This window comes from Pinus tabuliformis, chromosome 9, assembly GCF_031772625.1.
Source record: "Pinus tabuliformis cultivar Carrire ecotype Pingquan chromosome 9, CPIR1, whole genome shotgun sequence".
Lineage (NCBI taxonomy): Eukaryota > Viridiplantae > Streptophyta > Pinopsida > Pinales > Pinaceae > Pinus > Pinus tabuliformis.
Genome location: NC_142307.1, coordinates 1,734,000,666 through 1,734,016,834, shown reverse-complemented (window position 1 = coordinate 1,734,016,834; position 16,169 = coordinate 1,734,000,666).

Below are 16,169 nucleotides of genomic sequence, written 5' to 3'. Positions count from 1 at the left end.
AAGAAAATGCAAACACCTAGTAAGCAACCTGAAAGCTCTAGCATGACTCATGAAGAAGAGGAAGAAATGCTACATGATATATCAAAATTACAAGACCAAGTGCAACAAATTTCACAGTCACAAAAACTAATAGAAGCTAAGATAGATGGCATGGAATCACAGATAAAGGGCATGGAAGCTAGGATGAAGGGTGTCAAAACTAAGATTTATGATTTGAAGATAGATTTGACAAATTTTCTACAAGAAATACTTACTAATGGTGAAAGGGTAGTAAAGGAAACTCATGATGCGAACAAAAGAAATGTTAATCGTGATTTCATAAACTCTAATGTTTGATCAAGGACCCACCATATTCCAAAAATTGATATGAGGAAGTTTGATGGCAAGGATCCCGCAACATGGATATTTTAGGTGCAACAATTTTTCAATCTCAATAATGTGCAAAACACACAAAAGGTACGTATTGCAACTTTATATTGGGAACCAAGTCAGTTTGTATGGTATCAATGGCTTTGCTCTCATAAAAAAATTATCACTTGGGCAAATTTTACAGAATAATTGACAACACATTATGAGGATACAAAAAAAAACACTTTTTCTAGCCAATTGATAAGTCTCAAACAAAATGTTTCAATAATGGAGCACATTGAGGAGTTCCAAAAATTGAACGTAAGGGTAAAAAATATTGCAGAGGAGCATAGGATTGATGTGTTCATAGGGACTTTAAAGGATAATATCCAACATGATTTCTGCCTTTGGGAAGTTGATTCATTAGACAAGGCATTTAGGTTAGCAAGGAAAATGCAAAACAAAATTATGGCAACCAGGAAGCATACCACTCACAACTATAAAGATGGAAGGATTGTTGCCCCTAGTCTTCCACAACCTATAAGGTTGGCACCACAACAATTGGAAGAAAAAAAAGAAAACAAGATTTGTTACAGTTGTGATAGAAAATACACTAAAGGTCATAAGTGTGCTGAGAAGAAATTATTCTACATAGATTGTGAAGAGGAAGAAGAAAAGGAGCAAGAAAGGTCAAAAGAAGAGGATATACTCCAAATACAAAGCCTAGATAAAGAAGAAATGAATCCGACATATGTTGTAATGCATTGGCTAGAATTACCACTCCTCAAACCATCAAGATAGAATGACAAATCAAGAAGAAAAAGGTAATAGTGTTAATTGATTCAGGAAGTACCCACAATTTTATTCATTTTAAGGTAGAAAAAGAATTGAATTGCTTCCTATATCCAGCACCAGAGTGTCAAGTGATTGTTGCAAATGAAAGAACAATAAATTGCTCAAGAAAGTGCCATAATATCAAGCTATCCATGGGAGAATATGTATTGACTAGCCCAATGCTTTCCATTCCAATGGGAGGAATTGATGTTCTACTAGAAGTCAAATGGATACAATCCTTGGGTAAAATAGATTTTAATTTTCAGGAACTTTTCATGAAATTTTATGTGGAAGGAAAGGAAGTTGAATTAAGGGGTATTATAGGTAAACTGGGAAAGATAATCAGCTCTAACAGTATTACAAAGCTTCTAAAAAAGGAACAAACTGGTGTAATTGCACAATTATGTTCACTAGATGTTTCCACATTGAAATCATCTATTTCTCCAGATCTCCAAAAAGTGTTGGACAATAATTCCAAGGTACTTGAGACTCCCAAAGTTCTCCCAGCTATTCGTGATCATAATCATGCTATTCATCTGACTCCAGGAAGTGTTCCTCCAGACATCAGGCTGTACAGATATCCCTATGCCCAAAAGAGTGAAATTGAACGTATGGTTACAAAAATGCTAGAGGCTGGTATAATTCAACCTATTCAAAGTTCTTCCTCTCCTCTAGTAGCATTGGTGCACAAGAAGGATGGATCATGGCGCATGTGTCCAGATTATAGGGAGCTCAACAAGCCCACTATTAAAGATAATTTTCCCATTCCTTTCATTGATGAATTACTGGATGAATTGCATGGATCAATTTACTTCACCAGGTTGGATCTTCGTTCAGGATATCATCAAATCAGAATGAAGACTGAAGACATTTCAAAAACAACATTTAGAACTCATGAGGGTCATTATGAATTTTTGGTCATGCTTTTTGGCCTTACCAATGCACCCTCTACATTTCAAGGTTTGATGAATTCCATTTTCAAACCTTCCATAGAAAATTTGTGTTAGTATTTTTTGATGATATACTAATCTACAGCAAGTCTTGGAAGGATCATGTTGAACATGTTGATAGGGTGCTACAACTATTGGAGGAGAAACAAATATATGGAAAAAGAACCAAATGTTTCTTTGGAGTACAAGAGGTGGAATATCTGGGTCATATTGTATCTCATGAAGGAGTTAAGGTAGACCCTGGAAAAATTAAAGCCATTAAGGAATAGAAAATCCCCACATCCATAAAGCATCTGTGAGGATTTCTCGGGTTGACAGGGTATTATCACAAGTTTGCTAAGAATTATGGGAGAATAGCAGCACCTCTAACAACATTATTGAAGAAAGATGCATTTTCATGGACTCCAGAAGCAACAAAGACCTTTGAACATCTTAAAGAGGCAATGTGCCAAGCACCGGTCTTAGTTACACCGAACTTCACAAAAACCTTTATTGTGGAATGTGATGCTTTAGGAAATGGAATTGATGTTGTTTTAATGCAAGATGAAAGACCCATTGCTTTTGAAAGTCGTCCAATCAAGAGAAAGTTTTTACACAAAGCTATTTATGAGAAGGAAATGTTGGCAATACTACATGCACTTAAGAAATGGCGACCCTGCCTAATGGGAAGAGACTTCAAGGTAAAAATGGATCATGATAGCCTTAAATACTTTTTAGAACAAAGATTATTCTCTGAAGAGCAACAAAATTGGGTCACAAAGATGTTGGGTAATGACTTTGAAATCATCTACAAAAAAGGGAAGCAAAATGTGGTGCCAAATGCACTCTCAATAAAGGATGAGGATGTGAAAGCATTGTTGTGTGCATTTCTATTATCCAACTAGATTGGATAAACAAAGCAAGGGAGGAATGGAAGAATGATGAAGAAGTGTGGGCACTTATTCGAAAGTTAAAACGGTACATCTGATACATTTAGGTGGCAAAATGATTCATTATGGTACAAGCATCGCTTATACCTCTGTATGAATTCCCAACTCAAGCAAAAGATTCTTATGGAATTGCACACTTCTCCCTTAGGTGGGCACTCAGGATTTTTAAAAACTTACCACAGGTTTAAGAAGAATTTTTTTGGGATGGCCTTAAATCAAATATTCAAATGTTTGTGGTGGAATGTTTGGTTTTCCAACAAAATAAAGTTGAAACAATTAAGACCCCAGGTCTATTACAGCTTTTATCCATTCCAAACCAAAGTTGGGAGGAGGTACCAATGGATTTTATCACAGGTTTACCCAAGTCTGAGGGAAAGAATGTCATCATGGTGGTAGTTGACAGACTTACCAAGTATGCACACTTTTATGCATTATCACATCCGTTTAAAGCCAGTACAGTTTCTACTGCATTTATGGAAACAATTCAAAAGCTACATGGAAACCGAAAGATTATTGTAAGTGACAGGGATCCCATGTTCACTGCAAATTTTTGGATAGAATTATTTTCTTGTCTCAGTACTCAGTTAGCTCATAGCTCATCTTATCATCCTCAATCTGATGGGAAAACTGAGATAGTAAACATATGTTTGGAAGGATATCTTCATTTCTTTGTATCTGATAAACAAACACAATGGGTCAAATGGTTTCCTCTGGCTGAATGGTGCTATAACACTTCCTTCCATACAGCAAAAAAAATGACCCCATTTATGGAACTTTATGGGTATCAACCACCATCCATCACATCATATTTAAGAGAAAATTCTAAGGTTCAAGCAGTGGAACATCACATCGAGCATCAACAACAAGTCCTTCAACTCTTAAAGGATAACCTTGTGTTGGCGCATGATAGAATGAAACAACAGGGAGATCAACATTGCATCGAAAGGAATTATGTTGTAGGTGATTGGGTATTCCTATGGGTACAACCAAATAAACAAATGTCCCTCAAGCAAGCTAAGAAGGATATAAATTATCACCAAAGTATTATGGTTCGTACAAGGTGTTGCAAAAGATTGGTACTATGGCATACAAATTGGAGCTTCAGCAACTTCTCAAGTGCACCCAGTTTTCCATCTTTCATGTTTAAAGAAGGGTATAGGCGACAAGCTCCTAGTTCAAACAATATTGCCAGAACTTGATGAGGAAGGAAAAACTATATTGGAACCAAAAGCAGGCAAAGAAAAAAGAACTCGAAAGCTATGAAATCTATCAATTTCAGAGTATCTCGTCATGTGGAAGAACTTATCTACTGAAGAATCCACATGGGATGATGAGAATTTTATGCAGAAACATCCAGAACTACTCAAGCGTTGAGGACAACACTTTTTTGAAGGAGAGGGGTATGTTAGGTCCCTATAATACAAGTGATTACCCCATTACTATTGTAGTTGTATCCATTATTAATATTTTTGTGCCCCTATTGTGCCCCTATTGTTATTACTGTGCCCCATAGAATCCCTCTATTGTTATTTTTGTGCCTATATATTATTATTGTTAGGTCGACTGGGTTATATTGTGACTCCTTAGACTCCTATATATAGAAAGGAGGTTCTTTCATTTGAATCATTAAGGAATCATTCATTTGTGTAATGTAAGGGAGGTTTCCTCCTCGAAGAGGATGAATTATAAGGCATTGATCTATCTTTTCTATCTTTTTGTGAGCTGGTTTCATAACATTCCACATGGGAGGATGAGAATTTTATACAGAAGCATCCAGAACTACTCAAGCATTGAGGACAACACATTTTTGAAGGAGAGGGGCATGTTAGGTCCCTATAATACTAGTGATTACCCCATTACTATTGTAGTTGTGTCGCTTATTAATATTGTTGTGCCCATATTGTTATTCCTCTGCCCCATAGAATCCCTCTATTGTTATTTTTGTGGCTTTATATTATTATTGTTAGGTCAGCTGGGCTATATTGTGAGTCCTTAGACTCCTATATATAGAAAGGAGGTTATGTCATTTGAATCATCCAAGAATTGTTCATTTATATAATGCAAAGGAGGTTGCCCCCTAAGGCATTGATCTATTTTTTCTATCTTTTTGTGAGCTGGTTTCATAACAATTGAGGATGAATCATTTATGATTGATTAGATGCCACTCAAGATAGAGGTTGAAGATATTTATTTCATCACCGTCCTCTCCCAGAGGAGAGATGTAGTACATTCCATGGGCAGGTCACGAGGCAGTCTCTCTATCGAGGACTACGTACATATCTACTGCCTGGGTCATCCTCAAAAGGTTGGAAGTCAAATTCCAATCAAGCATGTGGAGAGTTTAACATTGAGGATAATCCTGTTCACCATAGCTAGAGTGAACAGATCAACTTCTTTGCATCAGGCATCACAGCTATCCATGAGCTTGGCAGTAGACTACCTCACTACAGTCTTTGATTGGTGCACTCCTCTTCCTGCAAACCTGAAGAACCAACTTACCTCTATCAAGAAGGGACAGACCAAAAAATTTGGGTATGGAACTATTTTTTGCTCTTTCTTCTTTGAGAGGGTCCCAAAACTTCGTCCTAGAGTACCGGTTTCGATCAACACCCCATGAGATCCATGAATGGGTAGATGGGCTAACTTGACGAAACGTCTAGGAGGTGGGGATGTCCCACGAATTGCTTTTGGCGATGACTTCTTCTCCTGGTGGGAGTAGCAGATCATTGTCATAGATGACTACCCTTATGCTGGTTTGGATTTGTGAGGAGATCCTGATCTAGTATTACCATCGACCACAGCATGGGGCGACATAGGTAACAAATATTTTTGATTTTACATTTTTTTTGTGATTTTTCAAATATAATAATGAATTTTGAAAAATATTTTTGATAGGATTCAAATGACAAATATGATGATCATGTTCCAGATATTGGGCTGGTACGACCAGATGGGTTCCCATGGCATGGACATCACGGCTGAGGGTTCGAAGAGGCAGCTGCAGACACAGAGTGACTTCTACACACTGTTCAACTATAACATCAAGTCTTTGATTAGATCTCGTAAAATCCTAGTCGAGTCTTTCATTTGATCTCCTAAATGAACCTTCATTCCATCCACCTCATAGCCATGAGTAGTCTACTTAGGTGAATGCAATGAATCTTAGGGGGCATGCACCTAGAATCAAATCATCATGTTGGGGGCATGTAAACTGAATCCAAGCATAGTTTTTCATTTCAAGCTTGTGTAAACATGAAACTGAATCCAAGCATAGTTTTTCATTTCAAGCCTGTGTAGACATGAAATTGAATCCAAGAACAATTCCCTATGGTTCAAGCTTGTGTAAAAATGAACCCATTTCCATTTTAACCCTCGTGATTGCCATAATATCAGCCTCTTCCATCACATGAGCCTTGGGTTTTCTATTTCCATCATCACTATTTGCTTGGTCGATCATACACTTTCACTTGGTTGTTTTTCCCTTTTTGAGGAACAGTTGCAATGAGTCATCTTATTAGCCATCCTCTTCAATAAATTAACATGTTTTGAGAAGTTCCAACATCACCAAAACCAGTTTCTATCCTAGACACCACTCATTACTCTAAGCGGAGTCCTCTTTAATCTCTTTTCAGACTCTCAAAATATGAAAAGATTGTCGAGTTCTTGTCCTTTTCATCTTATTAACGGTTTGGAAACGACATCTACTCAGTATAAGTTTAACCCCTTTCTAAACTGAGATAGATTATTTATGAAAAAGGAATACGTTGATTGTGTTATGAAACAAGCTCACAAAAATATCTTTGTAGGAGCTAGATATTGAATCTGATGTATCTCTATAATTTTGAATCATCCAGTTCTAAAATTGCAACCTACAGTAGCCCTCTATGTCCTCTCTCCAATGCCACTAGTGTTATCCAAATTGGATTCTCTAGGGAAGAGTTATGCGAAATCTCCCACAGTGACATGATTATAGACTAGTTCAGTAGAGCGAACTTGTACGACGTGCCACGAGTCACTGTTTCAACCTTTAGCTTTGAAAAATATATGCAAGAAACTACAGTCTATCCTATTTCTGTAACTTCTTACTAAATTTCAATCCGATGCTAAGAAAGAAAGTTATGACGATTTTCCCCAGGTCACCATCTTCGAATGTAATTTAGGAGTCTGCAAAAAGACCAACTTCCTCAGATCATATCTCCACAAATATAGTGCAAAAAGATTTGAAATTTGGATATGAGGTTCAGAGCAATGTCTTCTCAAATGGGGTTTTTTTAAGCTTCTGAAACGTCACAGAAAAAAATTTATAGTGGAAATTCCACGATGACTTATTTGGAGCAGTGAAAGCCTAGAATCCAAAGCTCTAATACCAAATGTTATGAAACCAGCTCACAGAAATATAGAAAAGATAGATCAACGCCTCAGAATTCAGCCTCTTCGAGGGGGAAACCTCCTTTACATTACATAAATGAACAATTCTTGGATGATTCAAATGACAAAACCTCCTTTCTATATATAGGAGTCTCAGGAGTCACAATATAACCCAGCTGACCTAACAATAATAATATAAAGCCAAAAAAATAACAATAGATGGATTCTATAGGGCACAATAATAACAATATGGGGACAATAGGGTCACAACAATATTAATAAGGGATACAACTACAACAATAATGGGGCAATCACTAGTTTTATAGGGACCTAACAGATTGAACATCGTCAATAGGTTCTCTCTTGTATTATTTTATGATTTTTCGCACTTGAGAGAAAAACTTACGAAAAGAACTTGTGGAGTTTCCTTTTTGTCCCCTTTAAGATTATGTAAACATGAAAAGAGTTGAGTTCTCATTGTCGTTAAACTCGTTAAAACATCAAATAGCGACAAACTTTTCCATCATGATAAGACCAAGTTTCACCTTCGCTAGGCTCGTTAAAACATCACATAGCGATGAATTCACTCGAAGGGTGGAATTACAATACAAGCATATGTTAACCTCCTCAAGCTTGTTAAAAAAATAAAGAGGTATTGGTTAGCAATGACTGAAAGAAATGGGAAGTCGCTCTTGAACATGACACTTTCACTTCATCTCCGTGACTATTTGGGTTGGGTTATCTGCTTGATGGTTATCATACCTATCGTCTATCACACCATCCATCACTTTGGTTTAGGTTCAATGCTGAAAATTCATTTAGTGTCACCAACATGTTCAAGAGAAGTCACTCAGTAAAACTCATCCTTTACAATACTCATAAACCTTCATTTTCATGATCGCCATTTCTGAACCTTGTGTCATTAGTTACATTCTGTCTCCAAAATAATCATACTCATTTCATGTCATTGATGTGTGATACATTAAGGCCCTCTTGCAATGAGTCACTTCTTATCGACATTAGCACAATATCCAAGAAGTTGACTTAGAAACATCCTTTTAGTACCTTGGGGCTTGCATACTGTTGGCATTATGAATCAAATTTGACACAGGTGTTGTCCTCGATGGCAACTCACTCAGATGTCAGAGTAACATTCAGCAGATTAATAGCTCAGAGTTACAGATCAGACTTCAAAGAATGAGGAAAGAGAAGTATACAAAGGTTCACCTTGAAAAAGTAGCGTATACACACGGGTTAATAGATCAAAAAGTGCATATAACATACACACACAGTTTCACAGAAGGAAAGGCGCGTACATGTTGGAAATACAAGTTTTGGTCCGTGGAATTTGGCCCATGGTATTTTGACCCATGTTATTGGTCCAAAGTATTGATCTGAGGTATTTGGTCCAAGGTATTGGTCCTAAGTGGTTTTGGACCATGGTATTGAGAAAGTCCTAACACTATATAAGGAGAGGAAGATCATTAGGCCATTGTACTCAAGCATTGAATATCTGATGATGAGCAAGATCTAATGCATGGGTTATTGGGTTATGGTGCATAGCTGGATCCAAACAAAGGATGAATCTTATCACTTTATGAAGGATAAGATCTAATGAGGGGTCAAGACCTTAAGGCTTGAAGTGAAGTATCTTTATGTCATTTGATCATTTATCTAATAACTAGCACATGTTGTAGTCTGTAAATATGATGATCTGGGTATAATTGAAGTCTAGAGTTGTTGTGATGTATAAATCATCATTTATAGATCTGTATGAAGGTTCACTTTAGAAAAGGCGTGTATACACACTATTTCTGCATATCAAAATAGTGTATACATCATAAGTTTGATTTGCAGATCTGTACGTAGGTTTGTCCTGAGAAAGGTGTGTATGCACACAGGTTCGACATAGGGAAGTAGCGTATAGCTTGTAAAATATGTTTTAGTTGCTTCTGTTTGCTGTTGCAATGTTCTGGGTTTTGGCTTGGGTTCTATTTACTATGTTCTGGTTACGAGATTATGAAAGATCTGATTGAAGGGTTGTCAAAGTGGTTGATTGGTTCAGTTGTGAAAACGAGATTGTTTGATGTAAATATATTTTGATTGAATTATGTTATTGATGGATCTAGTAAGAAAATTTATGAAACGTGGTTCCTGTAAGAAAAGAGAAGTTGTAGCCTTCTACGGGTAGATGCCTGCGTATTGGTATAAGTATACACGAGTACAAAAATTGTAAAAATAAGTTTCTTATTATTAAAAGGATAGAGACGATTGCAGCAGATGGTTTTCACCAACATTAGGTTTCCACATTATATCTTTTGTTCATATGTGTGACTGTCTATTCTATTTTTACTACACCTAGTTACTATTTATATGGTTCTGATGCACTGATTAAAGATCAACATTTGATGAATTAACTAAATCATAAGTTTGCAGGATATATGCTAGTTGCCTTAAACACAATTGCGTACACACAAGTTCCATTAACTGAAGTAGCGTATATAAATCTAATTTTGGAAATGAAAAATAATTGACTTGCTAATACTGATTCACCCCCCCTCTCAATATTATTTCCAAAAATTGGTATCAGAGCAGGTCCTTCAAAAGAAGCTTGATTGCTTGAAGAAAGATCCATCATCATGAGTAATCAAGAAAGAGAGGCATCCATCAGAACACCAATCTTTGACAGAAGAAACTTCGTTTATTGGAAGGTAAGGACCACAACCTACCTTCATTCTCTTGCAATAGATGTCTGGGAAATCGTGGAAGGAGGATATACATTTCCATCAACAATTCCTATAGATGCGGCAAGTAAAAAGAAATATGAAACCAATGCCAAGGCTGTTACTACATTATTGGGAAGTCTGTCACAATCAAAATTTGTCAAAGTTATGCAGCTTGAACACGCCAAATAAATATGGAACAAAATCATTCTAAGCTATGAAAGAGACTCTCAGGTAGAACATGCAAAACTGCAAACTCTCAGAATTCAATATGAAACCCTCAAAATGCACAATGATGAAAGTATAGCTAGTTACTTCTTACGTATAGATGAGTGTTAATTGCATGAATAGTTTGGGTGAAGAGATAAAAGAAGTTACTTTAGTTGAAAGGGTTTTAAGATCCTTCTCTACTAATTTTGAATCAAAGGTATCTGCCATAGAAGAAAAGCAGGATCTTCAGACTATTACTATGACACAGCTGCACAGAATCTTAACTGCTTTCAAGATGAGAAATGGAGGTCCATTAGATATGAGAGAAGTCACATTCAAAGCTTCAAGAAAAAAATAACTCAATGAATTAGAAGGAGAAGAAGAAGAAAACTTTGTCAAGAACATTCAATGAGGTTCCAGAAGATTCAGAGGTAGACTACCTTTCAAATGTTTTGCTTTAGGAAGAGTCAGTCATTATGCTGCCAAATTTCCTCATAAAGATAATGTTGATAAAGGTAAGGAATCTGAAAAATGGAATAGAAAACAAAGTGTAAGTAAGAAGAGCTACTGTACGCATGAAGATAGCAATTGTTTATCAAATAGTGATGAAGATGAAAATAGTAATGTCTATAGACTTCTGATGGCTTCTGAAGATGATGATTTCTTAGATGCTTTAGATGAAGATGACCTTTATGAATAAATCTATAAACTCAAAATCTGTTTAGAAGAAAATAATATGATTATATATACTTTTATAGCTCAACTTGCTGAAAGAGAAAAACACAATGAAAAACTAGAATGTGAAATTGTGGGTCTAAGAAAGAATATTGAGAAGAAAAAAGATCTCAATTTACTAAAGGATCAGAAACCTTAAATGAAATCATCAAAGTGTAGCATTCTCCTCTGATAAAGACAGGTCTTTGATATACTAAATAAGAATCTCAAGCACAGAAGCCATCAACCTCCACTAAAAGCTATCTTGATGCAACAAAGAGCAGTGAACAATTTGACAAGAAAGGCATAAAGCAGATCACCAAGTAATTCAGGTTCAATCTACTTCAAGGATGAACATAATCTACAACCAACGTCACGTAAATCATACTCAATCTGCTTTAAGAATTAATATCAATAGAAGCTACAATCACTAGGTCAATAAATTTGATAATCATAGGGACTTCTTTAATGGCCAATGTTTTTCATGTCATAACTTTGGACACAAAGCTGCTCATTGTGTTGCTTACAAAACCATCATGACTAGAGAAGCATGAAATCAAATGAATGTGATAGGGATCATGAAAAGGAACTGCAATAACTTTTCTCTTCATGAAAATGAAATAGAATGCTCTATCTGTAACAACTTCGGTCATGAAAAATCTGAATGCAGGAGTAAATTTCGGCAAACATCTTAGAAGAGAAAAATTCACTAAGTCTCAAAATATGGAGAAAGAAAGAACCGCAAACAGAAAGATGTGGTATGGAATTATATGCAGAAGGACAAGAAAATCAGTGGTACATCAACAATGGATGCTCAAAACACATGATAGGTGACAAAGAAAAACATCATTCATATAATGCCTTAGAAAAGGAAAAGAAGGTCTCATTTGCAAATGACACTCCTCCTGTCATAAAAGTTAAAGGTTGTGTTCTCTTAAAAGAAAAAGTTAAAGCTGGGAATGTTATGTATGTTGATCGTCTAAAGCAGAACCTGCTGAGTGTTAGTCAAATGTGTGATCAAGGAAATGAAGTAGTATTTCGATCAAATCGATGTGTTTCTCATGAGCTTGATACAAGAGAAATAGTGATCAAAGGTATAATAACTCCAAACAACTTTTACATAGTCAAGGGAGGACAACAACAGTGCTATCTAAGAAAAAATGATCAACACTGGCTATGGCACATAATATTGGGGCATCTAATCTTCCCTCAAAAAAGAAAAGAATGCAGATTCCAGGCTATTCGTGATCTTCCTGATATCAGCATCCCAGAAAATACAATATTGAAATCATGTCAATTTGATAAGAAAACCAGAGAACATTTCCCTGAAAGGGAAGGATCAGCTAGTAAGCCTCTTGAACTTGTTCATACTGATTTATGTGGACCATCAAGGAAAAAGTCACCTCGTGGAGAAGAATGCTTTATATTGTTCATTAATGATTTTTTTAGAATGTGTTGGGTAGGACTTCTAAAGCATAAAGATGAAGAATTTGAAAAGTTCAAAGCCTTCAAAGCTTTGGTTGAAAATGAATCAGATTGCAAAATCAAATGCCTCAGATCTAATCAAGGAGGGGAATTTACCTCAGATGAATTCTTCGAATTTTGTGAAGAACATGGAATAAAAAGGGAATTCTCCACTATGAGGACTCCTCAGCGAAATGGAGTGGTAGAAAGGATGAATAGAACTATTCAACAAATGGCTTGTGATATGCTAGATGAGTCTAGAACTCCTACAACCTTCTGTGGTGAATCTGCATGCGTTGTCATCACTATTTCAACAAAGAAAATGTTCTGGTAAATAGAACTCAAACTCCACATGAACTTTGGTATGGTAAGACTCCTACTGTAAAATAGTTCAAAGTTTTTGGAAGCAAACGTTACATCAAAAGGACTAATGAAAAACTTGGTAAGTTTGAGCCTAGAGCAGATGAAGGTATTCTCCTTGGTTACTTTTCCTAAAGTAAAGGATATAAATGTTATAATAAAAGACTTGGGAAAATCATTGAAAGTATTGATGTTGTGGTTTATGAAGCATGTAAAAATCCAAAACAAATAAAAACCGAAGACTATGAAGAAGATGAGGATTATCCTCCCACATAAAATCAGACTAATTCTAAAGAAGAAACAAATGAAGCACCAGAAGAAGATATAACAGTAGAAGAAAATTCTCCGTACCAGTATGTTCAGAAAAATCATCGAGAAGCCCAAATCTTAGGAGAAAAAGGGGCGGGTGTGCAGACTAGAAGAACCATTGTCGAAGCTTCAAGATATCTAGCACTACTATCGTCCACTGAACCTCAAAATGTAAAATAAGCATGCAGAGATGAATGTTGGGTCAAGGTGATCAATGAAGAACTTGAGGAAATTGAAAAGAATAATACTTGTGAATTGGTTCCTAGACCTCATGATAAGAATATCATAGGAACTAAATGGATATTCAAAAGCAAGCTGAACATAAATGGAGAAGTTATTGGAAACAAGGCCAAACTTGTTTGTAAAGGATATGCTCAATCAGAAGCTATAGACTTTGCAGAAACTTTTGCACCTATATCTAGACTTGAAGCTATCAAAATGTTCCTTGCTCTTTCTAGTTTTTGGAAATTCAAAGTATACCAAATGTATGTAAAATCTACCTTTCTTAATGGAGACTTAGAAGAAGAAATCTATATTGAGAAACTAGATGGATTCATTCTTGGAAATGATGAAAAACTTGTATGCAGACTCAGAAAGGCTCTCTATGGTCTAAAACAAGCTCCAAGGGCCTAGTATTACTGTCTTGACAAATATCTCCATCAACAAGTTTTTTCAAAGGGATCAACTGATAGCAATTTATACACAAAGATTGACAATAATAAATTGATAATACTTGTTGTGTATGTTGATGATATCATTTTTGGTAGCAATGAAGAAGCCATGAGTTGAAATTTTGCTTCAATAATGTAGAAAGAATTTGAAATGTCCCTACTTGGTGAGCTTACATATTTTCTTGGTCTACAAGTTCAACAAAACAAAGACGGTATTTTTCTGTCACAAACTAAATATCTCAAATAGATCCTGAAAAAGTACGACATGGAATATTCTAAACCAGCATGTACTCCAATGGTAATAGGATGCAGTCTTATCTCAAATGATGAATTAACAGTGGTGCATCAACCAACTTACAGATCCATGATTGGCAGCTTGATTTATCTAATAGGTACCCGACTGAACATCATGCATGCAGTGGGAATAGTTGGAAGATTCCAAGCAAATCAAAAGGGATCACACCTTTAGGTAGTCCAACGGATATTCAAATATCTTCGAGGAACACAAATTTTGGTTTATGGTATCCTAGAGATATAGATCTTATACTTCATGCATATACAGATGCAGATTGGGTAGGAATTGTTGATGATAGAAAAAGCACTAGTGGTGGTGCATTCTATTGGGGTTCCAGATTAGTGTCTTGGTTCAATGAGAAACAGAGCTCAATTGCATTATCTACATCTGAAGTAGAATATGCAATTGCTACATATTGCTACACATAACTCCTTTTGATGATGCAAACATTGCAAGACATACAGATCACATGTACTCCACCCATTCCCATTTGATGTGATAATACAAGTGCCGTCAATATTTCAAAGAATCTAGTCATGCATTCCAAGACCAAGCACATACCCATCAAATATCATTTTCTATGTGAACAAGTGCTTGAACAAAAGGTCAAATTGGAGTATGTTCCCTCCAAAGAAAAGGTTATTGATATATTCACCAAACCACGACCCAGAGAGACATTTGAATATCTTAGACAGAAGCTGGGAGTAGTTGATGCATCATCCTACTGTTAAAGCTTATCTATTTCAGAGAAAAGTGGTTATACACGAGCTTCATGAAGTGTAGTCGCTACATACATGGGTTTCTGAAAAGATGGCCGTGCATCTGTTGGTTTGAAGAAATGGGCCAGTCTCAGGTTGAAAGGAGCTTGATATGGGCCTGATAGTGATCATCTGGCAGAGGTTTAGGGGGAGCATATACTTCTAATAATGCATTGTTGGAATTATCTTAGAAGATCTTGGTACAAATTTAGAGTTGTTTTTGATTCATGTAGAACAGGTTTAGGGGGAGAACATGGTTGTTGGTCTTGATGTTGATTGATAGATGTGGCTGATGAATAGTTACTGATGACTATCATGGTCTTGTTTTAGATTTTTGGTCTCTATTATATATTTCATGTATATCTTTTAATGTAAAGTTCATGAAACAACCTATTTTTTTACCCCACTATGCATGGGATGGGCGATGTAATTGGTATATCCCCACTTGATTGGGTGGATGAGTCAAACCTGCTATATCCCCACTTGGTTCGAAGATGGATGTATGTATGAGTCATTGGTGATAGGAAGGTCATTTATAGAGTCATTTTCTTCTTTTAGAACATATTTTTCTAGACGTTGCTTATATTCAAGGGGAGCATGGAGCTCATTCAGTACACTGCAGCATATCAGAGAATTCAGCATGTACTCCAGGGGAGCATGACCCTTTGCCCTTGATGACAAAAGGGGAGAGTGAATTGGGGTTGCCATCAAGTCCAAAAAGGGATATTTTTGTCATTATGACTCAAATTTGACACAAGTGTTGTCCTTGATGGAAACTCACTCAAGTTTCAGAGTACAGTTCAACGGGTTAATAGCTCAGAGTTATAGATCATACTTTAGAGAATGAGGGAAGAGAAGTATACATAGGTTCACCTTGAAAAATTAGCGTATACACATGGGTTAACATATCAAAAAGTGCATATAAAGTACACACGTAGTTTCACAGTTTGAAAGGCACATACATGCTGGAAATCCAAGTTTTGGTCACTGGTATTCGGCCCATGATATTTTGATCCATGGTATTGGTCCAAAGTATCTAGTCTGAAGTATTGATCCTAGGTATTTGGTCCAAGGTATTGGTCCTAAGTGATTTTGGATGATGGTATTGAGAAAGGCCTAACACTATATAAGGAGAAGAAAATCATTAGGGCAATGTACTCAAGCATTGAATATCTGATGATGAGCAAGATCTAGTGCATGGGTTATTGGGTTATGGTGCATAGCTTGATCTGAACC